The sequence below is a fragment of the Anolis carolinensis genome, chromosome 1 (genome assembly GCF_035594765.1).
Source record: "Anolis carolinensis isolate JA03-04 chromosome 1, rAnoCar3.1.pri, whole genome shotgun sequence".
Lineage (NCBI taxonomy): Eukaryota > Metazoa > Chordata > Lepidosauria > Squamata > Dactyloidae > Anolis > Anolis carolinensis.
In genome coordinates this window covers 80,701,368-80,726,913 of record NC_085841.1, presented here as the reverse complement: position 1 = coordinate 80,726,913, position 25,546 = coordinate 80,701,368, and the positions used below count along the sequence as shown (strand labels likewise).

Sequence of the window (25,546 nt, the reverse complement as noted above, 5' to 3'; positions counted from 1 at the left end):
TGTGTTACAACACAATTATCGCCCAATCTTTCTTTCTGGCAAGCTTCCCATGGTGTCCAAGGCATGTAGTGAAGAAAAATTGGAATTGTGAATGGATACCCAGCTACTGAGATCACTGTTTATGCATTATTTCTGATAGTGCCTAATCTCTGGATACACATGCAATATGTTGTTAGGGGTGACCAATTACGTTGTAGTCATTGTTTTCTTGCTTTCTACCTCAACAACAATGGAAATCACTTATTTGATGTAGATTCACAGATTCATAAAAGGAAGGATCATGAGGGCTATTTAGTCCAACTCTCTGCCAGGCAGCAAATTTCAAAATACAGTAGAGTCTCGCTTATCCAACGTAAACGGGCCGGCTGAATGTTGGATAAGCGAATATGTTGGATAATGAGAGATTAAGGAAAAGCCTATTAAACATCAAATTAGGTTATGATTTTACAAATTAAGCACCAAAACATCATGTTATACAACAAATTTGACAGAAAAAGTAGTTTTTGTAAACAGGAAAATATTCTACTCAGGCCAATGAACTTTTACAAAATCAAAATTGACGTGCCTTTATATTAAAACAGTCCGGTCAACTTTTCCTGATAATGATGGTTTGTGGTGCTTGCATAAGGAGGAATAAAAGTTAGGGCTGGTGAAGATCACACTCTGGCAACTCAGAATGTCTTGCTAACCATCTAAAGGACTGTTTACTGTGTCACCAGACATTCTTGACTTTTATGTTATGTAGTAATTACTGTATTTACGAATTTAGCTCCAAAATATCACGATGTATTGAAAACATTGACTACAAAAATGCGTTGGATAATCCAGAATGTTGGATAAGCAAGTGTTGGATAAGTGAGACTCTACTGTAATTGTATTTGTGGAAACATGGATTATATTTCAGACCTATGTAACTTGTTCCAATTTTGATGACTAATTAATTGCTATTGTGTGCCTTTGAGTCATTCCAACTAACTACCACAGGATTTTCTTGGCAAACTTGGTTCAGAGGAGGGTTACCATTGTTTTCCTCTTGAGAGAGAATGTGACTTAGCCAAGGTCACCCAGTACAAGTTCATGGCCAATCGGGGATTCAAACCTTGGTCTCCAGGGACATAGTGCAATGCTCAAACCACTACACCATGTTGACCTGCAGATTGCGAATATCAATATTCACTATCCTTCCTCTTTTTTAATAAAGGGCATCGTCTATATTGGTTTTACCCTAAATAAAAGTATCTGCATTTCCTTTCACTTTAGAAATAGAATAATAAAAACATCTACTACAAACAACAACAATGGTTACACGTGTTCACAAGGCTATACATATATCTCACATTTACTTACAGTACTGTAGTTGGTGATCCCTATTGTCTTCTTCTTTATCATCATGCACTTTTCCTAGCATTAGTGGAATGAAGGAATCATGTCATGCCCAAGACTGCCTAGTTAGTTACTATCTAGATAAAATCAAAACTAGGGATCTCCGAGAGATACCATTAATCACTACATCAGATGGGTAAACCCAGATCCGGGAGCTTTTCGGGTCAAATTCTAATGTAGGTTTCTAATGGGAAGAAGAGAGAGTGGTGTTTACGGCTCAGAAGCATATAAGCTTACTCCCATGCAAATAAAGAAAAACTGTTCTTAAGACACTGATAACTGTATATGTAAAAGGTGCTGCCTTAACGCTTTGGAAGGATTCCTCGCTGAGCTTTTCCTCTCTGTGGCCCCTTTCATCTTCCCCAAGGCTTCACTATCATCTTGTTTGCCACCTCCTTCTGGGCTTAAGTGGCTAGAAGGGGGGAAATGTGAAGCTCCATCTAGCCCCTTCGGCCTTACATACATTCCCAGGGAACGGAATGCTTCTTACTACCAGGTAGTAAGAAGCAGGACTACGAGACTGACCACATGCACAGGTGTGCCCCTCAGCAGGAGACCAGCAATACCTCTCCCGGCTGGCTGTGAATATCAGTGCTATGCCACAACCAGTCATTCATGTAATACAGAAAAAGATGAAGTTATATTATAGTAGTTTTCCACAAACAATGGAAAACTGCCCTTAATTGCAGCATTTAAAATGATTAGATATAAAACTTAAAATTATTAGATCTAAAATCTGTTTAGTTGCATTAAAAATATTGATTTTATATTAGAAAAAATCCTGATGTGCAGGTTTTCTTTTAAATAATATTTCTACAATGAGAAATCAGACTGAAAGTCAGAGTGGTTGGGTCCTGCATGCTTTTACTGCAAAAAATTATTATATGTCAGAACTGGAAATACGATATTCATCAGGCAATGATCATATTATCTCACTAATATTCAGGAATGTGTGTTTTATAGATGCCATCTTTAAACTTTTTTTAAATAATATGGGCAGCTTATATTAATGAATATGTCTAGTCCATATCCATATAGTTCTCTTTCTCCTTCACACATATTCTTCTTCTTGTTTCTTTCTTTTGTGATCATGTTTTTTAAAAAAAAAATAGAATAGAAAATAATAAGTTTTATTTATCACACAACTTTACATAGAAGATCTCACTCAATGGCAATTAGAGGGTTACATTTACAAATAGCTGGTGCTCCTAGCAACACAGTAAAAAAAAAAACCTTCACTTATTGGTAGTACAGAAAAATAAAGTGTAGGTGCATATGTTGTCTAGAGAAAAGCAAAGCTGGAAAGTAAATCCTATAAAAGTGTTGCCGCCATAGGACACATACATAGTTCAATGTTCATCCTACATTAAAGCTTGGGGGGGGGGAGGCTTTGCTGAATGATGAAACATCTGGTACATTGCTCTGCCAAATTATCTGTTCCTACTATATTAAGTGAACAAAGCTTTCTTTTCCCAGTTGACAACCTAGATCCCCTTTGTTATATGAAGACAGATGTCTTAACACCTTTAAAATCTGAGTTGATTCTACCTACATAGCAGAACTGCAATTAAAATTATCACCATATTGCCATGGTATTATCATCAGCATTGCACACACACACAGTTCTTCCAAACATGCCACTTACAAATGGTAAAACAGAATTTTCTTGATGGCCAACAAAGTAAGACATATACTGCTACATCATGTCTTTGTGAAATCTAGTTTTACTGTTTTATTATGCTTTTAAGAGGCTCTAACCTAAAAGGTCCAGTTGCCCAAGTTTCCTTCCCTAGTTTAACATGATTCAAGTGTTTTCCAACAAAAAAAACCTAACCTGTTTCCCCGAAAATAAGACATCCCCAAAAAATAAGACCTAGTAGAAGTTTTGCTGAATTGCTAAATATAAGGCCTCCCCCAAAAGTAAGACCTAGCAAAGGTTTTGTTTGGAAGCATGCCCAGCGCCTGCCAAACAGAACACCAGAGCATGCAGGATTGGTAAATGTACATACCAGTTGTACATGGAAATAATGGTAGTAACAAGAAATTCTTGATAGGATTCACAATTTGTCTGGTTATGTTGGTTTGTGATGACAACTACTGTACAGTATATAATAAATGTTCATTTTTTGTTCAACAATAAATGTGAATTCTTCTTCATAGAAAAATAAGACATCCCCTGAAAGTAAGACCTAGTACATCTTTGGGAGCGAAAATTAATATAAGACACTGTCTTATTTTCGGGGAAACACGGTAAGTAGATCTTTATATCTGTATAATTATCTGAAGTAGCCTAATACGGCAAACAACCCTCGAAACATATTACACAGTGCTGGTTTCAGTTACAAATAAAAAAACGATTCACTGAAAATGTTAGTATCTTTGTTATGCCCAACATTCTTAAATAATAGCAAGCCCGATCTATTAGTCTTGTGCTTTCGGGGTAAACTTTGTCCTGTTTCGTGTCCCGGCTGTTGTTCGGGGTTTTCAAGAGCCTCCAGAAATCAAGGGGGGGGGGGGGTTCAGATCGGGGTCCCGAAATTTGGACCATTATGGGAGGGGAGACTTTCCACCCACTTCCTCCCCTCTCTGGCATTCTTCTTACCTGCTGGCACCTGCTGTTGCTCCTCTGGAGTAAGGCATTCAGCTGCAGGTGCACTTCGGGTCTGCCTGTACATCTTGCTAGATGCCACACACACCCTACCACACTCTTGGAGTGTGTGTGGAGGGCCTTTAGGCAATCCTGGAGCTCACCTTCAGGCGCCGCTAGCCACCAAACTCGTCCCACCACACTCTTGAAGAGTGTGTGTGTGTGGCGGGGCCACCTAGCCTAGGTTCCAGGCCTGTCTACATGCAGACTAGGAGGCAATTTTGGCTCAACACAAAAGCAGATTTCCATGTTGGGAAGGGGCTTCCTGTTTCGTGCTTCCGAATAAATGGAAGAAACAGGAAAAACAGTAGGAACGAATGTCATACACATGACTACTATCTATGCATATGCTCACTAAGAAATCCCATTGGTTTCAGATAGTTAAGCTCGGGACTAAAGCTTGACACAAGCATTATTCAAACCCATGTAATACCGTTAATTAATAAGGTCTGAGTTGCTTCCAGACAGAGGTTTTTTAAGCACTACTGAACAAAAGGCTATTTCTCCACCTTTTTCTTCCTAACATATAATAAATGGAAACTAAATAAAATCAAGAGAAGAATGATAAAGAACGAGGAAGATTACACACCATTTCTTCCCCCACTTATTCCCATGAATAAAAGCGCATATTGTAGGATAAAGGCCCTCTCAAAAGCTCCCTTGGTGTTTCATGGTAGCTTGAAGTATGTTCTATGAACTAGTTAACTATCACCCCCAATTCAAACTTCAGCTCAGCTATGTAGCTCTAAACAATTTACTGTAATCTGATGCAAAGCTTGGAAAAGTTACTTCTAACAATTATATCTGCCACAATGTCAAATGTTGTCAGTCTCATGTTGGCTGAGAATTCTGGGGATCTATTTAAAAGTAACATTTCCAAAATATGAAAAAAGTAATCTATGATAAGTAGTCAATGAGGGTGATACTATATAAAACAATTCTTTAAGCATTTTGACTTGGATCCAAAGATGTCTTATGCAAGTGGAAAACATTTCCTCCTGCCAATTCTGTTGTCCTACTGCAGTCCTGAATACTCTCATCCCACACTGTTCCGGAGACTCCACTGGCTCTCAGAAATAGCCAGAGGGAAGGACCGTAAGGGAAAGAGGCAGAAAAGCCTTAGTACATGAGCAAAGTCTTATTACTCATATGTCTTTAGATCAGATTTTCTGTCTAAAAAAGACAGTATGTATCTCACTACTACACCTTGTTATCCTTGTACAGAAATCGGGGGGAAAAGGGATGGTCAGTTTGCAAATGAAACGTTATCTGAAATATAAAGAAGTGCAGCACACTGTGAAATGGGAAGCAAATGGAACTGGATTGTTGTTGTAACTTTTGTTGTGTCTTCAAGATATTTCTGATTTACAACAACCATAAAGTGAACCTATCACAGGATTTGCCGGGGCTGGGAGTGTGTGACTTGTCCAGGATCACTCAGACGCCTTCTACGGTGCCATATAATCCAGATTATATGGCTTTCATGGCTGACCAGAGATTTAAATCTCGGTCTCCACTGCTCTGTTCAACACTCAAACCACTATATTACACTGGTTTTCTCATTACCAGTTTACAGGGAGGCCCAGATATAACCTTGTGTGTGTATGCACATACATATATGTATATCTATATAATTTTGCATAATATAATTTTAAATGTGGCAGTGTTTGAATTACAGTATGCAAACCTTTAAAGTATGTTCAAAAGAATTAACAGTTATTTATTATCCTTTCTCACAAGCCATGACACTGAATGGCTCTTCCCTTATCAACAACGTGAAACATATGAGGACCTCCTGTGCTCTAATACACATGCCTGTAAATAATCACAGTGTCTATTTATTCCCCCTTTGGATTGCCAACCACAATCCACTTGGTTGACAGAGTGTCATGTGATCCAAATTGTCCTCCACTATTATAGCCTGTCTTACGGAGCTGAACTATTGACCAGGATCAAATGACACAGTGAGATATTTTAAAGCAAAATTGCATTGAAGCAAATGTAAACAGAAATGCTCTTAAAACGCTCTGCATGAGATCTGAAGGCAAAGCTCAACACTGTTCTTCAAAGATTGTCAGGTTGCCAATAGCACAAACATGATCTGTCCATAACAAGAAAAAGGCATAAGAAATAATAATTTAAAAGAACTTAACTTCAAAAAAGTACTACTAAGCATCAATCCTCAAAAGAAAATACAAGCAACATAGTAAAGACTTTCAATTATATCTACTTCCACATTCTGCCAAAAATTAGGGTGGACTTTTTGCAAAGGATTTGACTCCAAAATATGTACAGAAATCAGCAAGAATTTTCTTACTTTATTAAATAGTATCTCACCATTTTTGAAGAGTGGCTAGAAACCTGAATTTCAGAAATGACCAATGGCAAATAGCTTGCGCCTAGTTTCTTGGGGAAGCCACAGCTGCCAAACATAAACAGTGGTTAAACCCAGACAGATTCTGCCAATTTTTATATTACAGCCTCCATGCTTAAAAAAAATCTTATGGAAATAACTGAACACACAATGCCTGCAACACAGAAAATTAATTTGCTGTGAATATTGTACCCCCTGTGGCAAACACATTGCCTCAGTGTGGTGGAGTCTCCTTCTCTGGATATTTTAAAACAGAGAATGAATAGCCATCTGCCGGGAGTGCTTTGATTGTGTACAGTGTCTCCTCACTTTTCGCGGAGGTTAGGTTCCAGGCCTGCCCGCAAAAAGTGGAAAACTTTCAATAAATATAGCCTCCCTTTTGTGGGCCCTTTTGTGCCTGCAAAGGGAGGGTGGGCTGGATGGAAAAATCCGCAATGCAGCGAATCCGTGGAACCCGAATTGTGGATTAGTGAGGGAACACTGTATTCCTGCATGGCAGGGGATTGGACTAGATGGCCATTGTGGTTTCTTCCAACTCTAGGATTTCACCAATAGTCCTAGTGACAAATAGAGATAGCATTGAGGCTGGTCAGGAAGAAGCAAGAAGCAAGAATTGGAATGATATGTTTCCAACATCATGTGGTATCAGTCCTATGTTGGAAGCATACAAAGGGTTTAGATGTGGGAAACATCTAACTCCACGTTTCTGAATTCCCAGGAAATCTCTATAAAAGTCAGAAATAAGACCTCTGTATAGCTCTCTATGTCTGCAAAAAATATGTTTCTGCTCAGAGCTGTTTCAGATAAAAACAGAAGGAACACAACTCACTCCTCGCCCATGCAAAGGAGATTTTTCATTTCTTGTTGCTTCTTACCACCATCTGGCACAGTTTCTTCAGTGTCAACCTGATATAAAGTTGCCAGATATTTTGGACTGTGTGTTGAGTACCTTCACATTGCCTGTCTGAGGTGGTTTTGACAGTTCCTTCCTCTGAAATATAACCTTCTGCACCTGGTATTTCTTGGCAGTCTTCCATGCGAGTATTAGGCAGTACTAGTGTTGGACCTTGGTTAGCTTCCAAGATGAAATGGGATCTGATGCCTTTATGTATTGGCCCCTTTACTAGGGAGGGGCCACTACATTTGTCTGGGATTTTTTTTTCTTGTGTCAGGAGCAACTTGAGAAACTGCAAGTCACTTCTGGTATGAGAGACTTGGCCATCTGAAAGGTCGTTGCCCAGGGGATGCCCAGATGTTTCTGATGTTTCACCATCCTTGTGGGAGGCTTCTTTCATGTCCCCACATGGGGAGCTGGAGCTGACAGAGGGAGCTCATCCATGGTCTTCCCAGGTTAGAATTGAACTGGAAACATTCAGGTCAGCAACCCAACCTTCAAGTCAGCAGTCCTGCTGGCACAAGGGTTTAACCCATTGTTCGGTCTATAGTCAACCTTCTATATCCACAGATTCTAAATCTATGGATTCAACAATCTACAGCTTGAAAAAAAATGTTTTTAATCCAAGCAGCAAACCTTGAATTTCTATATCAGAGACAGCATTTTATTAGGCCATTATAGATAATGGGATTTGAGTATCCATGGATTTTGGTGTCCATAGGAGATCCTGAACCAAACCCCATCAGATAGCAACTGTCAACTGTATAGAGACTAGGAAGACAGACTATTCTTTTGTAAACATTAAGAAACTTAAATTCACAAATGAAAAACTATTCACATCTACCAGAAAATGACAAGGGAATTGAGTAAACACAGGTAGGGGAAATGAAGAAGAGTCTGAAATGTTGTTTTTAAGCCTTTCATAAATGTTCTCAGATTCAAAAGATAAACAGATAGCTTTGGGAATATTTGAAAGAGATGCTTACTACTACTCCCGAACTATAAACCAATTTAAACAGGATTTTTACACATTTTGATACTTTAAAGACAAGATTAAACCTCTAATATTTTTAAAAACATCTTGATAGCAAAAAGGTTAGACACAATCACAATGCCTCAAATTAGTTTTAAATATGATAAACCAGAGTGTAAATTTACAAAATGTAAAATCAGTTTCCCCTGGAGATGGGTTTTTTCTTTACGATTTACTTTTCCTATTAACAGTTGTCTCTCTTTCCATCTGTTTTTAAACATTTGCAGTTTCTGTATAGTATAAGGCCCTTGCTCCATTGTCACGTGCTATCTCTTCTGTCACCTTTCTTGGTCATATTAAACATATGTATCTTAACACAGTTTCTAAATACAGTAGAGTCTCACTTATCCAACATTCGCTTATCCAACGTTCTGGATTATCCAACGCATTTTTGTAGTAAATGTTTTCAATACATCATGATATTTTGGTGCTAAATTCGTAAATACAGTAATTACTACGTAGCATTACTGCATATTGAACTACTTTTTTGTCATATTTGTTGTATAACATGATGTTTTTGTAAAATCATAACCTAATTTGATGTTTAATAGGCTTCTCCTTAATCTCTCCTTATTATCCAACATATTCGCTTATCTAACGTTCTGCCGGCCCGTTTATGTTGGATAAGTAAGACTCTACTGTAGCACTAAGAATACAAATCTACACTGCATGATCTTCCAAACACACCATTTACAATCCTATTGCTTCTGCAAGACTAAAGTACTTCTGATAGCTTTGTAAAACAGGGGAACTCAGACAGGTGCATCTTTTAATAGAAAAGCAAGAAAAAAAATGAGTGTTGAAATTTCCGGTTCTACACAACTATTAATGGTAAAGTCGCTTTTTCCTCTCCACACTTGGCTGCCCATACATACTATCACTCAGTTAATTTTGATATGATATGATCAAATTATTCAGTAACTAGACAATAACATATACTGTATAATGCATTAATAATTTGTAGGCTTTGACTTCTTCCTAATGAAACATGCAAGTTTGGCAATGCTGAGTTTTCACTGATTCAGGATGGCTGGAGACTGAGGATACAACTCACATGCAACAAGACTTATTTATTTTATGAATGAGAGGAGAGGGTCCATATTCAAAGACTATTTCCATTATTTTACTAGGGCAAATAATAATAATACTTGGCACATCTAGTCAAGTATTACTGAGTGTTCAAGTACAACTCAGTACTGTACCACAGCATCACAAAACAATGCAAAGCAAAGAAATTGGCAATTGACAAAATGATATCAGAGACTAATGCTGACTTCCTGGCAGGCAGCTTAGTCTGCTGCTTCACAAGACCAACTCTCTGCAAACATACCAGTGACATGACTAATTTCACAGGCCAGAAAAGTTAAACATCATTTCACGCACAACCAGCTAGTCAAGGATGAGAACAAAGAAGATGGATGTGAATGAGTCTAAAAAGCTGATTCCACTCTTGGTTCCTCCTGATGTTCCTTTCCTAAATACTCTTCTCTATCGGCAGCTCCTCAGTGGTGTGGATGTTATGAATCAGTAATAATTGTTAAATGAAGCCCCTTTCCACATGGCTTTTTAATTACCAATGCCAGAGTCAGTAGTAAATGACATCCCTCACACACACATACATACAAGTCAAGATGCATAATTTTCAAGGCCAGCCAAGTTATTCTAAGGCAGAAAATCCACAAACATTTGTGCAGAAAGGTACGTTTTGTGTAAAACAGCCTTCTGAATGCAAAAGGCATTTTGAACACAAGAAATGTGTTTTGATGAATCAGTGATTGTTGGGGGTTTTTTTTTTCAGAAATACCTGAGATAGTACAAAAGGTTTTGTGTCAGTAGACCAGTTTTGCAACACTGTGTCTCTGCATGTTGAGACACCTTTGCTTGTTGAGGATGACAAAAATTGTGAGTTTTCTTTATACACAGTAGAGTTCCGCTTATCCGACCTTCGCTTATCCAACAGTCCGTCTTATACGATGGAAGGACATGGGAGGCCTTACTATATTTGAAAAATTCAATTTTAATTGTACAAAATGCATAAGGTTGTGGGTGAACTACAACTCACATCATGCCAGATAACTCCAAGAAACAATGCATACTTAAAGGACTCTCCTGGCTCCTTCACTTTACGCCGGCCTAGTGCACAGCCCTTAGCCATGCCCACCAGGATGACAATGTGGCGCAGGGAAAGGGAATGAAGCAGGTGCTCCTGGGAGGGAGGGCCCTCCTTTTCTTCTTGCCCCCCCCTCCCCAATTGTTAATCCCCTTCCAAAAGCTTGCAAACTAGAAGGGGATGAGGTCACCAAAATCTTGGCTGAGGGCTTCCCAAGGATCCAAGGGAAGGGGCTCCTGGCTTGGAGGGTGGGGATGGGACCCGCTTTGGCATCCATCTCCACCACCGTTGCTGCAACCCAAGGAAGGAGAGCGAGGAATCAGCTTCCGTCCATGGCGGGGCTCCTCATCCGCATTGCAAGGAAAACCTGGATTGGAGAGGCCAGGAAGGCAGGCAGAGGAGGAAAGAAGAGAGTGCGCCCTTTGGGGGTGGCATGAAGCCCCCACCGGCAATGAGTCAGTCAGATGGGCCAGGAAGAAAGGGAAAAGGGGAGAAGAGGTAGGATGAAGTGGGGTTGGGAAGGAGGCCTTTTTTTTAATGCCCCTCCAAAAAAGAGGCGCACATGTTTAATATCCCTCCTTACTATCAGTCATTTTTGTTTATCCAACATTCTGCTTGCCCGTTTATGTCAGATAAGCGAGACTCTACTGTACCTTAATTTCAAGATGTAAGTCTATGGGTTAAAACTAGTGAAATGCCTCTGTTGGGGGCAAGCTTTCCCGAGTCTGGCACCATTCAAATGTAATGGACTACAATTCCCTTTACTCACAATTAGCATGACACAGCTAGCATGGCCAAAATAGCTGGAGGGCATCAGGTGGATAGTCTAGGTTACAGGACTACCAGTCCTATAATGTGCTAAACAGCCCATTCACAGGGCCAGCTTTACCATGTTTTCTCTGCTTCCTCCTGTCAATAATGCGGTCACTAGGTTACCTCTGTATAATAACATCCTCACTGGCCCATGATATTTTCACTTCTGTAATTCCAACACCTGTTGCCTCCCTCCCACAACCTCTGCTTTTGAACTTCCTTTGCCCAAATGATTTAACCATTTGTCTTTTGATAAGCCTATGAAGCACCTTCTTATCCTTTTACCTAATCCAGAGTTACTCCTGATCTCCTGACTGTGAAATTTTTCAATTAACTGTTTTTCAGTGTTGTTTGCTGCCTCCTCCGTCTCTTCTCTAAAATTCATTAACTAGCTGTTCTTCTACTTCCTCACTCTTCTGTCAACTCTACAACTTTATTTCAACCTCTTTGCTATAAACTCTCTCTCTCTCTCTCTGGCATCCTAGAGAATCTTTTGCATCCTTAGCCTGCCTCAAGTGATACTTTAATTCCAAACTGGCAGTTTTTCTTTCCCTCACTGAAGCTGGACTATGCTGTTTGGCTTCCTGAATATTTGGTGCTGCTACATGAATTCATTCAGTACCAAAAGAGGCTTCACTGCTACAATATCAACATATTATCAATGACTCTGGCCAAGGAGGAGACTGAAAAACAGGAGTTCACAATAAGTTATTCTAAGTAGCTGCCGATCTCTAATGGCAAACTTTTGGCACACCACAGCTCACTATGTAGTCTGGAAACTTTTCTTTACATCACAACAAACCTTTTATGTCCATCTGTGGTAATATGGAGAACAGTATCCCATACATACATACAACTAAACTACTGCATACAAATGGCTCACCAAGTAAAAGACTCCATGCAGAGTGCTTTTAAGTAGCTTCCTAAATATGTAAACCAGCTTCACACCTGTAAATGTTCTCTGGGGAAAGGTTAACTGAATTAAGTTAGGACAAAAAAACAGTTGAAAACTATTGATATTCAAGCTTTGTACCCTGAACAATATCTTAATTGCTTAACAGTAAATCAGAATCAGATATGTATTTTCTATTCCCAAAACATATTGCAAGCCAGCAGTAATATATGTAATCCAAATAACTTCAACACCTCACTTCTGTTTTTAAAGGTCTAAAATATAGCTTGTCTTGTATTTACAGTATTTTCCATGCCACATAACTGATCTTATCAAGACATCGCCTACATTGTCCCGATTTAAATAATCAAGAAAACAAGACTGTTTAAAACAGAATTCCTTACTTTCTCATTCATATCTTTTTTTTTGAACAAGCATGCATATTAATTGGTTGCTATAACAAATAAACCATATCTGTTTGCAACTAAATAGAGCCTTTATACTATTCAGGAACATAATCCAAAACCTCTGCTTATACAGCCCACATGCCTTTTGCACTACTATTGTATCTGCTTAGAGAATCCATTGTCAAATTAAAGATTTCTGTTTTGTTCCCCCTACACATATGCAACGTCACTGAGCAAGATCACTTATTAGATAGCTCAGGATAAAATGTTCGACACACATACAAGGAAGTTAGTGCCATTGAATACAGTGGGAACTACCTTTGAATAAACATATCAACACTGAATTTTAAGTGCCCTGCTTTCTTCTAAGACTTAAAGTTACTAGACAAAGCAGTGTTTCTTCATAAAGTTATCCATATTCTTTTTAATGATAATCAAAATACGGTAAAGCTGTGACCCTTAGCCTGATTCCAAGGAAGTGGGCAAAGCTTGAAAAAAAGACAAGGAAGGTACAGTAGAGTCTCACTTATCCAACACTCGCTCATCCAACGTTCTGGATTATCCAACGCATTTTTGTAGTCAATGTTTTCAATATAACATGATATTTTGGTGCTAAATTTGTAAATACAGTAATTACAACCTAACATTAATGCGTATCGAACTACTTTTTCTGTCAAATTTGTTGTATAACATGATGTTTTGGTGCTTAATTTGTAAACTCATAACCTAATTTGATGTTTAACAGGCTTCTCCTTAATCTCTCCTTATTATCCAACATATTCGCTTATCCAACATTCTGCTGGCCCGTTTATGTTGGATAAGTGAGACTCTACTGTACTAGGAAATCCAAAACATGAAGAGAAAATAAGATATGGGGGGGGGGGGGGGCTCTGCATTGCTGCAATTGCTCAGACCTGTGACAACAGCTAAACAATATGGCTCTGCCAAGTCTACTGGGCTGGGTAGACAGGAATGGAAGAAAAAAAGGTAATAAAAGGAGAAGAACTGATAGAGGTATCCCCACCTCCTTTCGACTATGGCCCTGCCCATTTCTCCCAGCAGGTTATCCCAAGGAGTGTACTCCTTAACAGAAATAAAACCTCACTTCCACCTGTGGTCTAAATAACTTGAACACCAATTTTTCACACACTGGTGGGGTACATTCCTTTCCATTTTTAATTGACCATACTTTAGTGCAGTGGTTCTCAATCTTCCTAATGAAGCATACCCCTCAATACAGTTCCTCATGTTGTGGTGACCCGCAACCATAAAATTATTTTCATTGCTACTTCATAACTGTAAATTTTTTCACTGTTATGAATCGTAATATATCTGATATACAGGATGTATTTTCATTCGCTAGATCAAATTTGGCACAAATACCTGATACACCCAAATTGGAATACTGGTGGGGTTGGGGGATTGATTTTATAATTTGGGAGTTGTAGTTACTGGTATTTATAGTTCACCAACCATCAATGAACATTCTGAACTCCACCAACAATTGAACTAAACTTGCAGAAGGAGGGCTTTTGTTGAGAAGATTTGTAATTACTACATAATGTTACTGTGTACTGAACTGCTTTTTCTGCCAATTTGTTGAAAAGCATGCTTAATTCGTAAAATCATAACGTAATTTGATGTTTAATAGGCTTTTCCTTAATCCCTCCTTATTATCCAACATTTTCACTTATCCAACATTCTGCTGGCCCGTTTATGTTGGATAAGCAAGACTCTACTGTATGTGTTTTTTGCTGGTCTTTGGTAACCCCTCTGAAACCCCCTCATGACCCTGCAGGGGTCCCAACCTCCAGGCTGAGAAACACTGCTTTAGTGTAACACATAAACTCTTAAAAGCACTTCATTGAAACAAGGCAATATTTGAAATTAGCTTGTTTCAACTCACTGACACTTAATACTGATCCCAATTTCTCATTTCTGAGCAAAGCAAGAACCACAATGCATCAGACTCCCAAATTCTCTTTCAGAACTCTCTTCAGGTGTCTTAGACTTCAGCTCCCAGAATTCCTGACCAGTGAACAAGTTGGCTAGAGCTTCTGGGAGTTAAAGGTCCAAACACCTGAAGGGCTGTGGGTTGAAGAGGCCTGGTCTACACAGTCATCACTCTTGCTTTCCCCACAAATGGGTAAATGACTCCTGATAACCTGTAGCAAAATATTTTCCCTTTTCTACAAATTACACTCTGTATTCACCTTCATTATAAATAAAATATGGACACCTGGTCAGTCGGAAAGCTGGTCAGGGAACTGTCATCCAGCCTGTGATGGATGGGGTTACACTCCCGCTGAAGACATAGGTCCACATTTTGGAGGTACTCCTAGACTCAACATTGAACCTGGAGGCCCAAGGTTTTGGCAGTGGCTTGCAGTACCTTTGCACATTTAAAATGTGTGTGCTGACTGCGCCTACTCCCTGAGATAGTGGTACATGCCTCAGTTACATCCTGTTTGGATTACTGTAATGCACTACTGTATACATTAAGCTGCCTCTGAAGAGTATTCAAAAATGTTGGCTGGTCCAAAAAGCTGCAACCAGGTTGCTAACTGGGGTTGGCTATGGGGAGTGCACAACCCATCCACCCCTATTGGAAACAGCCCCACTGGCTGTCAGTTTGTTTTCAGGTACAATTCAAACTGCTCATTATGACCTTTGAAGCCCTATATGGCTCAGGTCCAGGGTATTTGGCTGATCACATCTCCCTGAATGAACCTGCCCTGGCCCAGAGATCCTCAGGAGAGCCCTTCTCTCAGTCCCACCTCCATCTCAAGCTTGGTTAGTGGGAATGAGAGAGTGGGGCTTCCTTCTCTATGGCTGTCCCTCAACTCTGGAACTCCCTGCCCGGGGAAGCCAGAATGGCCTCCTCCCTACTTTTAGGCAGGCTGTTAAAGGAAAAAGCTTTTAAGACCATGTCAGGGCTGCTGTGTATTGTTTCTATGTAGTTTTAAAAGGGTTTTGACGGTTTTAACTATTTATTCTTAAACAATGTTTGGTCTAATTCTATATTAATGTTTATAGTCTTTAATGATGATAATAACAACAACAACAACAACAACAATAATAAAAATATGGTGTGGCAGCCATTCTTTCTTTCATTACAGTAAAGGGTATCTCCAAAGTTTGAAGGATCATATTTGATCTACAGGTTACCTTAATACTGACTCAATGCTACTAAAATGTACCTTTTCAAGGTCTTTTCTTTTTGCTTGTTTTCCATTGGCATAAAAAGACCATATTAGTCTATCAGTCACAAAAGTCCAGTGTGATCTTGAGCAAGTCACACTCTCTCAGCCTCAGAGGAAGGCAAGGGCAAATCCTTTTGAGCAATTTCTGTCAGGAAAATCCTGTAATAGGGTTACCATAAGTCAGGAAAGACTTCAAGATGCACAACAACAAAGCAATAATAGACTAAGATATTCAAGCAAAAATAAGCACCATTACTCAACAATGACAACATGAATGCATATTTTTCTGTGTGTTATCTTCATGGTAACAGAGACTAAAAACAGATCTCATACATAGAAAAATATAGTAATCTAAAAATCCTTTAGGATTGTTTTTTTTATTGTTGCCACAGCGTCTGATTATGTGAAAATTATGAAACAATTTGTTCGAATTTTTCTACCACTTCACATTTGGTCATTTACATCAATTGTGGAAAAGGGAAATGTGTCACTGTAGTCTAACTTGTATCTTTCAATAAATCACACTTTCAGCCAAAGAGTAAGCTAATTAAATTAAATCTATTTTGACCTTACTTCGTGCTTTTGTCCTTCCGGTGTTCTTAGCTAAGGTCTCTCTTTTATTATACTAGCCCACAGCAGTTCTTCTTTTGTCTGAAATGTGTGTGTCACTTTATCAACTCACTGGCCTTTCATTGCTTCTTCAACTATTTTCAACAGCTGCCACCATGTAAGCATGTTGATAGTTTAACACTCATGTAGTTGACTAAATATGTATTATTTAATAAAAATGAAAACATTTAAAATAATAAATGCATTTTGTTTTCACAAAATGGCATGTATATGTTTCAGCAGGAAAAAAGAGGGGAGTATATGGGCCCTTGGGTATCCCCTGGGACTTGGTTCCAGAACCCCTCCATGGATATCAAAATCAGAGGATGCTCAAGTCCCATTATATACAATTGTTTAGTAAAAGGGGACCCTTTATATAAAATAGCATTCTGGATTTTTTTAGGAAGGATATTTTCAAGCTGTGGATGGTAGAATTCACGGAGATGGGTGGCACTGCATTTTAAGGTGTTTTCCAGTGCCTGATCAAAAATGGCATATTTTTAGTGAAGCACATTACAGGCAGTTCCTGAGTTGTAAACATCCCACTTACAAATAATGTATAGTTAAGAACAGGAGTGAGACAACAGGAAGTGAGAGAAATTTACCTCTTGGAAAGGAACGTTATTCCTGAAAGAGTTATCATGGGGGAAAGGCGTCTCCGCTGAAGCTTTTCATTGCTGAAATCATTGTTTCCTCAAGAAGTCACATTTTTCAAAGTCCAGTTCTCACAGGAACAGAAAATGAGGTGAAATCTTCTGAACAGGGGAACAAACAGTAAAACAAACACCACAGGGTGTTAACCTTTCCCTATGCTATCCAAAACTCTATCTATCTATCTATCTATCTATCTATCTATCTATCTATCTATCTATAGAACTTACTTTGTTCGTAATTTGGGGACTGCCTGTATTTTCAATTTTCTCTGTAATCTGATTGTTGGGGAAAAGCAACCTGATATTCTCCCCAAATGTTTTGGACTACAACCTCCAGGCTTGGATCAGACCAGCCTATACCCAAAGGTTTTAAAAATTGAAGTCCACATTTCTATTTCTGGTACTTGTTGCACCCTCCTTTTACTGGGTCTGTTTTCTTCCCCCTCTGCATATCCAGTCCTTGATTTTTCATACTTTCAGGCCCAGTTTCAACTTCACAATTCTCAGACCATTTCATCTCCCACATTCCATATCAGTAGTAATATACTGCCAACAGCACATTTAGTTCCTCCTAGTCCTTGATACCCATAAGATCTTTCTTAGAGCCTAGACTCTCCAAACTTAAATGAACTTGTGAGTTGCTCATATCAATGATTCGTATATTATCCACAGTTCACTAAAATATTCCCAGCCAACAAGATCAAAACATCACAAAAAAGCCACTGTGGTGTCACATCTTGAGGAATGGTATTGAATATGAAGGTGAAGATTTAAATCCACACTGAGAAAAAGTAGTTCATGGAACATCCTTGTCTCCCTGTTTAATCTTTGTTGCAAGGCTGCTTTAAAATTCAAGCTATACTAAGAATTCCTTTGAAGAACAATAGAAAATAAATGAAGTAGGTAAGTGTGCAGGATTCTTCTTCTAGCAAGTTAGAAGATGTGGCTTCACCAACCCACCTGCAAAGTTGCTATAAGCAATATTAACACAGAAGGATTAAGTCAGGATGCCTGTGAGGATGTCACACAAAAGGATGGCCCTATCTAAACACCAACAAACCTATATAAATGTCTTCCATCATTCCAGGACATGAAAGAACTAGGACAATGGTCAAGTTAGAGCACCATGGGATAATGCATGCACACTAGTAAAACACACACTTATTTTACCTTTCTAATCTCTCCTTCCTAATTAAACTTTTTTCATTTAAAAACTGTTTGTAATTTTGGTTCAGGTCCTGTCAACATTGTTTGAGGAAGGTGAAATCAAGTCTACCCAAACTTTCTATAATGTCTAAAATAGAACTGTACCCAAAAGGCTATGCAATAATATTACATCAAATAATCCAGTCATGCTTTACACCAGTGGTTCTCAACCTGTGGATCCTCAGGTGTTTTGGCCTAAAGCTCCCAGAAATCCCAGCCAGTTTACCAGCTGTTAGGATTTCTGGGAATTGATGGACAAAAGCATCTGGGGACCCACAGGTTGAGAACCACTGCCTTACACAATAGCCAATACATTTATCACAGAAACCATACAGCAGATGCCTACTCTCCTATTCCTCATATTTTATGTATATAAATCCTACTATATGTAACAAAGGCACACTGAAAATGTAAAACAGAACATACTTACAAATTTGAGACTATAACACTGTCCAGTCCAAGCATATGACACTTTGGAAAGCAGTGTTAAAGAACTTTCCATTCTAAAATAATCACTTTTACTGTCAACATACATCCTATACTACACACACACACACACACACACACACACACACACACAATATATATATATATATATATATATATATATATATATATATATATATTCAGATTCAGATTCCAAATCCAAACACAGATTCCAAAATCAAATTTTCACTTATTTTTCAAATAAATGATCCATTTTTACTTCTAACATGTCTATGGAAGCTTTTTTCCTGTTGCAATTTAACTATATTTTGAAATGAAATGCTTATTATGACCAGGATTTTACCAGTATCCATGGAGCATTTCCAGTAGACATTAACAGCAAGAGCTGTTACCAAAAGAGTAACAGTATTGTCTTGATGTTGCAAAGTTTTGTATAGACATCAATTTGTTTAACATAAAAGATAAACAAACCTGAATGTTGAGCATATTCTATCCTTGTAAATTTGCCTTCACCATAGGGGAGCTGAGGCCCTGAACTCAGCTGCAACTGCATTGGTAACAATGTTATATGACAAGCCACAACATGAACTCATTAGTTTTGTAAACAGAAAGAAAAATGCACTAATTGCTTACTTTCACTCAACAAAACATCTCTTGTGACATGTACAGCCTCTCAAATTCAAATATTTCAATTTAATTCATATATCTAATAATAAAGGCCTCATAATCATTTCAGGGGGAAAATATTAAACTGGTAAATTGTGTCCCAAAAACAACTACGTAAACTCTACAGACTGCAGAAGAATATTTTAATATTATATTGAACATTTACAAGAACATGACAACATAAATGTATAACTTGTTGAATAGAATGTATACAATTTAAAGCAAGACTGTTACAACAAATAGGAATGCTGAAAAATACATTATTGGAGCAGATGAACAAATAAACCATTAGCAACATTCAGGACAAATATGCAAATCCTTAAATTAGGCCTCTTACTGGATCCGCATTAGATATTTTTGCATTTTCCCCTTAAGAGATATTCTAAACAGCAGATACCATCTTCTTGTTCACACACCTCTCTGTAGTTCATTTCTTTTATGGGCGGGGACAGGAAAATAATATTTATTGTCCATGGAGACACGGCAGGTAAGGAATTGTATTCAAAAGACTCCTTTGGAAACCAGAAAATTACATGCACACTGATCTGATGACTATGTACCTGGTGCATATATTGTATATAAGGCAATTTATAACAAGCATACATGAATTTTGTGTTTAAACTTGGGTCCCATCTCCAAGCAATGTTTCTGCATACATCGATTATTAGTATGATAGTTGTGTTGTTGAAGGCTTTCATGGCCAGAATCGCTGGGTTGCTGTGAATTTTCAAGGCTGTATGACCATGTTCCAGAAGCATTTTCTCCTGACGTTTCACCCACATCTATGGCAGGCATCCTCAGAGGTTGTGACGTATATTGGAAACTAGACAAGGGAGGGAGGTATGTGTGTGTATACACACAGACACAGACACACACACATATCTGTTGAAGGAACACGAAAGGCACTGCAGACTAACTCAACCAGATAAGTCAGCTATAGCAGATCACTTGATGAACCAACTTGGATACAGCATATTATCTGAGAACACAGAAATGCTGGCCCACTCACAACCACCAGGTCAGACTACACAGAGAAGCCATTGAAATCCACAAGCATGTGGACAATTTCAACAGAAAGGAGGAAACCATGAATATATATTTAAAAAAATCTGGCTACCAGTATTTTTTAAAGAAAAACTCTAAAATCAGGACGGTAAATAAAGAACAACAACCAAAAACAAGGGGAATTTCAGACAAGAAACAATCGGGGTCAGTTAACAACTCCCAACAAAGGATTCCCCGAGGCAGGAAGCAGCTAGACCTTGAAAATGCAAGGCTTTTCAATGCTAATCAAGGTGATTGATTGCAACATTCACACCTGCAGTGCCTCCAACAGACAAGAGTTCTTTCTCCCACCCTGGACCTTAGACAGATATATAAACCTCCCCTGTCTAGTTTCCAACAAACCTCACAGTCTCTGAGGATGCCTGCCATAGATGTGGGCAAAACGTCAGGAGAGAATGCTTCTGGAACATGGTCATACAGCCCGGAAAACACACAGCAAACCCAGTGTGGTATTTATTTATACAGTACCATGATTTTCTCTCTTAAAGGAGATTCAGAGCAATTCACAACATTAACAACATAAATATATGCCAAAATCCGGGGGGGGGGGAGAATGCAAACCCTTCCGCCCCCAAGGATTCGGATCAGGGACAGCCAACCTGCAAGGAACACATTGGGTGGGAGGGAGGGAGGGAGGGAGGGAGGGAGGAAGCCACAAGGGCCGCCTCTCTGCCTCAGTGCTTCCCTGCCTCCCTCCCCCAGTTTCCTCGCAAAGGACGCCAGGAGCAGGCAGTTCCCCCTCCTTCCCCCCATTTCCAAATAGATGTCTCAGGGCAGGAGCCCCAGAGGAGCAAGCCCGGATGGCGGTGTCTGCCGGCGTTACATAACCGTACCCAAACATCCATAGGCACTCCTCTTATATAAGGGGAAAGGGCATGGCTCGGCGCGGAGAGGAGGGGAGGGGAGGGGAGGGGGGAGAGGAGGAGAAGGGCTTTCGCGGGGAGCCCCCACGCAGAGGGAGGCGGAGGCAGCTGCGGCCGGCAGAGCCCCTCGTTCACCCCCTTCCTGTGGCTTTTTCCACGTCATGGAACATTCCCGGAACGGGCCAACGTCCCACCCACTTCAGGGAACAGACACAGAGGCGCAACACACACACAGCTCGCCTTCCTCCTCCCCTTGCTCCCCCCCCTTTCCTCCGGTCCATAGCCGTCGCCTCCCCCGCACGGCCAGCTGCTGCTTGCCGCCAGCTTCCTCCTCTTCCTCGCCCCCTTCCTCCTCCTCCTCCTCCTCCTCCTCGCAGGCAGAAAGAGAACGCGCACTCTGCCAAGTCACCCTTCTTCCGACGCAGGGCGGGCTTCGGCTTGGGGGCTCGGGTGGCCACCTTCCCTTCCTCCCTACCTGGGCAGAGCGTTGGCGGAGCCTCAGAGCCGATACAGCGCTGCGTCCTCTCCTCTGCGTCCGTCCGTCCTGCCTGCCTGCCTGCCTGGCGCTCTTCTTCTCCTCCTGCCTCCTCCTCCGCTTCTCCTGCCTCCTCCTCCTCCTCGGCTCATTAGTAACCATGCAGAGCCTTCTGCCGCTTCTTCCCCTTCTTCCCCTCAGGAGGAGGCGATTACGCAAGGCAGCAGCCCGCGCCTCATCTGCATACACTTACATGCTGGGTATTCCCCACATTCCCCGGGAGCAGAAGCAGGAGGAGGAGGAGGAGGCTGGCCGCTTGGGCCGCTGCTCTCTCTCTCTCCCTCGTGGGGAGGGCAGGAAGCAGGTTATTCCTTGGCTAGCAAAGGGTCGACTTCTCCCGTCTCTTCCTATACCAGGCATGGGCAAACTTCGGCCCTCCAGGTGTTTTGGACTTCAACTCCCACCATTCCTAACATGCCTGTTCTATTCCGTGAGGGCAACGTTGGTTTTGGATCCCGAGGTGGTTGGTATCTTTCCCCACATTATGATTAATCTCACCCTCTGTTATTATTGCTATTGGAGCCCCCATACAAGGTCGGGGAGAGCGCGGGTGAGCTCCCCTCTGTCAGCTCCAGCTCCTATGCGGGGACCAACACCCCTGTAACAGATATGGGCCAACTTGGCCCCTCCCTCCGGGTGTTTTGGACTTCAGCTCCCACCATTCCTAACAGCTTCAGGCCCTTTCCCCCTCAGCCGTGTGGAATCCGGGAAGAGTGGGATGAGCTCCCCTCTGTCAGCTCCAGCTCCCCATGCTGGAACCATGAGAAAAGCCTTCCCACAATAAAACATCAAACATCCCCTGGACAACGTCCTTGCAGAACTGGCCGATTCTCACACACCAGAAGCGACTTGCAGTTTCCAAGGGCCCTTCCACACAGTCCTATATCCCCGAATATCGAGGCAAAAAAATCCCACATGATCTGTTTTGAACTGGAATATATGTATGGCAGCGTGGACTCAGATCACCCAGTTCAAAGCAGATCTTCTGGGGTTTTCTGCCTTGATGTTCTGTGTATAGGGCCCCCAAGTCGCTCCTGACACAAGGGGAAAAAATATTGTTATTTTCCTCTCTTAAAGGGGACTCGACACGCGGGAAAAGCGGCAAGGGCGAATGGAGGGAGAGAAGAGGGAAGGAAGACAGGAAGGCAGGAAAGGAGGAGGAGACCTCTGCAATGAGGGCTTGCCTTCGTCAACAGACGCGGCGCCTGGAGAAGACGTCGGAACATCCCCTGCAAAGTGCGGGGAGGGGGGGGGGGGGCGCTTGCGGCAAAGCTATTCCCGGCACATACACACACGCACGCACGTGAAAAGGAGGGGGGCACGTGTGGATGTGTGCATACACGCAACGTGCGTGTGAAATATATCTATCCACACAAAGTAGCTGGAAGGGCTGTGCATAAAAGTGGATGTGTGTTTAGAGTGGGTATAAGCATACATACAAAGGGTACAACACCCCTATATTAGGCATGGGCCAACTTGAGCCCTCCAGGTGTTTTGGACTTCAACTCCCACCATTCCTAACAGCCTCAGGCCCCTTCCTTTCCCCCCTCAGCCGCTTAAGCGGCTGAGGGGGGAAAGGAAAGGGCCTGAGGCTGTTAGGAATGGTGGGAGTTGAAGTCCAAAACACTTGGAGGGCCCAAGTTGGCCCAGGCCTGCCCTATAAGCTCTACCTCTACCTGTATGACACGCAACTCGAGATACATAAACACACACATACATATATAGACCACGCCATCCGCAAAGCGAGCCTGTCTCTTCCTCTTCCTTCCCTTCCCCGACAAAGCAAAACACAAACACCCCCAATATTTACTCTGTCAGCCTCCCTCTTCAGCCAAGGAGCAAACCTAGAAAATGGGTTGCTGTGAGTTTTCCGGACTGTATGGCCATGTTCCAGAAGCCTTCCCTCCTGACGTTTCGCCTGCATCTATGACAGTCATCCTCAGAGGTTGTGAGCTCTGTTGGGAACTAAGCAAGGGGGAGGGGGTTATATATCTGTTGAAAGACCAGGATGGGAGAATATATGTCTTGTCTGTTGGAGGCAGGTGGGGAAGATTCCTTCTTCGTGGCGAAAGCTCCTTCTTTGGAGGCTGGGTGGCCATCTGTCGGGGGTGCTTTGAATGCGATTTTCCTGCTTCTTGCCAGGGATTCTTGCCAGAGTGGCCTATGGACAAGGTTGCAGCCGGGGGGGGGGGGGGGGTGTTAGGGGTTTAATTCCCCCCCCCCCCGAAATTGTTCAGGTTAAAAAAAACCTGGTTTATTCATGAATTTTAACTGATTAACCAAATACTCATGAGTGTCCACTGGAGCTTATCTGTCTTGAGTGTCCACTGAAGTTTATCAATGGAGCCTGATTTCTAAATTATTTTGTGTTATGGAACTACATTTAAAAAGAGTTTCAACTCCTCCCCCCCCCCTCCCCGAAAAAAAATTCTGGCTATGGTCCTGCCCACGGGGTCTCTTCCAACTCTATGATTCAATTGGCCGCCATGATTAGCATTGAATAGCCTTTCAGCTTCAAGTTCTGGCTGCTTATTGCCTGGAGGGCTCCTTTCTTGGGAGGCTATTCAATGCTAACCAAGGTGGCCAATTGCAACATTCACACCTGCCTCCAACAGACACGAGTTCTTTCTCCCACCCTGGACCTTCCACAGATATATAAACCCCACTTGTCTAGTTTCCAACAGACCTCACAACCTCTGAGGATGACTGCCATAGATGTAGGCGAAACGTCAGGAGAGAATGCCTCTGGAACATGGACATGCAGCCCCGGAAAACTCACAGCAACCCAGGGAGTCCGGCCATGAAAGCCTTCGACAACACAAACGTAGAAAAGGAAAGAGGTCTCTTTTGCAGCAGGGGCTCACCTGGCAGGCACCGCATAGGAAAGCCCTCAAACTGCCTCTGGGTTGCTGCCGTTGTTGTCGGTTGCTGCTGCTGCTGCTGCTGCTGTTGTTGTTGTTGGACGCCCCTCTCCTTCCTTCTTCACGCCCGTCCGGCTCCTGAGACGCTTTGCCGCACCGCTTCCTCCTCCAGCGAGAGCCAGAGAGAGACCAACAGCACTGCCTTTCTGCCCATTCCTCCTGCTTGGCTTCTTCTCCTCTCTCTCTTTTTATTTCTTGCTTAGGCCCGAGTCTCTCATCTCGCGTGTGTCTCTGGGTGCGTTATTATTTTTCCCTTCCGAAAGAGAGAGAGAGAGGGGAGCCCGGGCTCCGCAGACACACACACACGCACAGAGAGACCGGGTTATTCCTGGCACCGCTTTCCCAGAACAGAAGTTACGAGGGGAGAAGCGGGCGAGGGGAGAGAGAGAGAGAGAGGGGCAGCCGCCAGTGACGTCATCGGATCCCCCAGCGCGTCCCGGGCAAGGGGAGGGGAGGAGGCGCAACCAGGAGAGCCAGTCCCAGGGAAGAGGGAGAGAGAGAGAGAGGGAGGGGGGCTCGAGCCGGAGCGCGCGCGCCTGCGCCCCTGTGCGCGAGGAGAGCTGCACCGGGACAGGAGGGAGGGGGAGCAGGAGGAGGGGCGGGGCTTCCCCGGGCTCTCCCTCCCTCCCCTCTTGCTCTCTCCTCGGGGTCAAGGGAGATCTCCGGCTTCCTCTTTCCTCCTCCCCCGACGGAGGGAACTCCCCGGAGAGCCCGTCTCCACTTGCCCTGCGGAAAAGGAAGGCGGGGGGGGGGGGGGGGAGGGAAAAACAACTTGTTGGAGAATTTCCTTCAAGGACGTTGGTGGGATCCTCTTTCTCTCCTGC

General features: G+C 41.9%; 1 protein-coding gene across 2 annotated transcripts in view; it reads right to left on the bottom strand.

The window, feature by feature from the left end:
• Positions 1-25,207, bottom strand: part of hivep2 (HIVEP zinc finger 2) — a 200,178-nt gene extending 174,971 nt beyond the window's left edge. Inside the window, exon 1 of one of the 2 annotated variants that reach the window (XM_062977932.1) lies at positions 24,666-25,207. The gene's annotated coding sequence lies outside the window, so the exon portion shown is untranslated. Of the gene's footprint in view, positions 1-21,741; positions 21,881-24,665 lie in introns of those variants that run through there. The other variant, XM_062977937.1, reaches the window with a different exon arrangement.
• Positions 25,208-25,546: the final 339 nt, after the last annotated feature.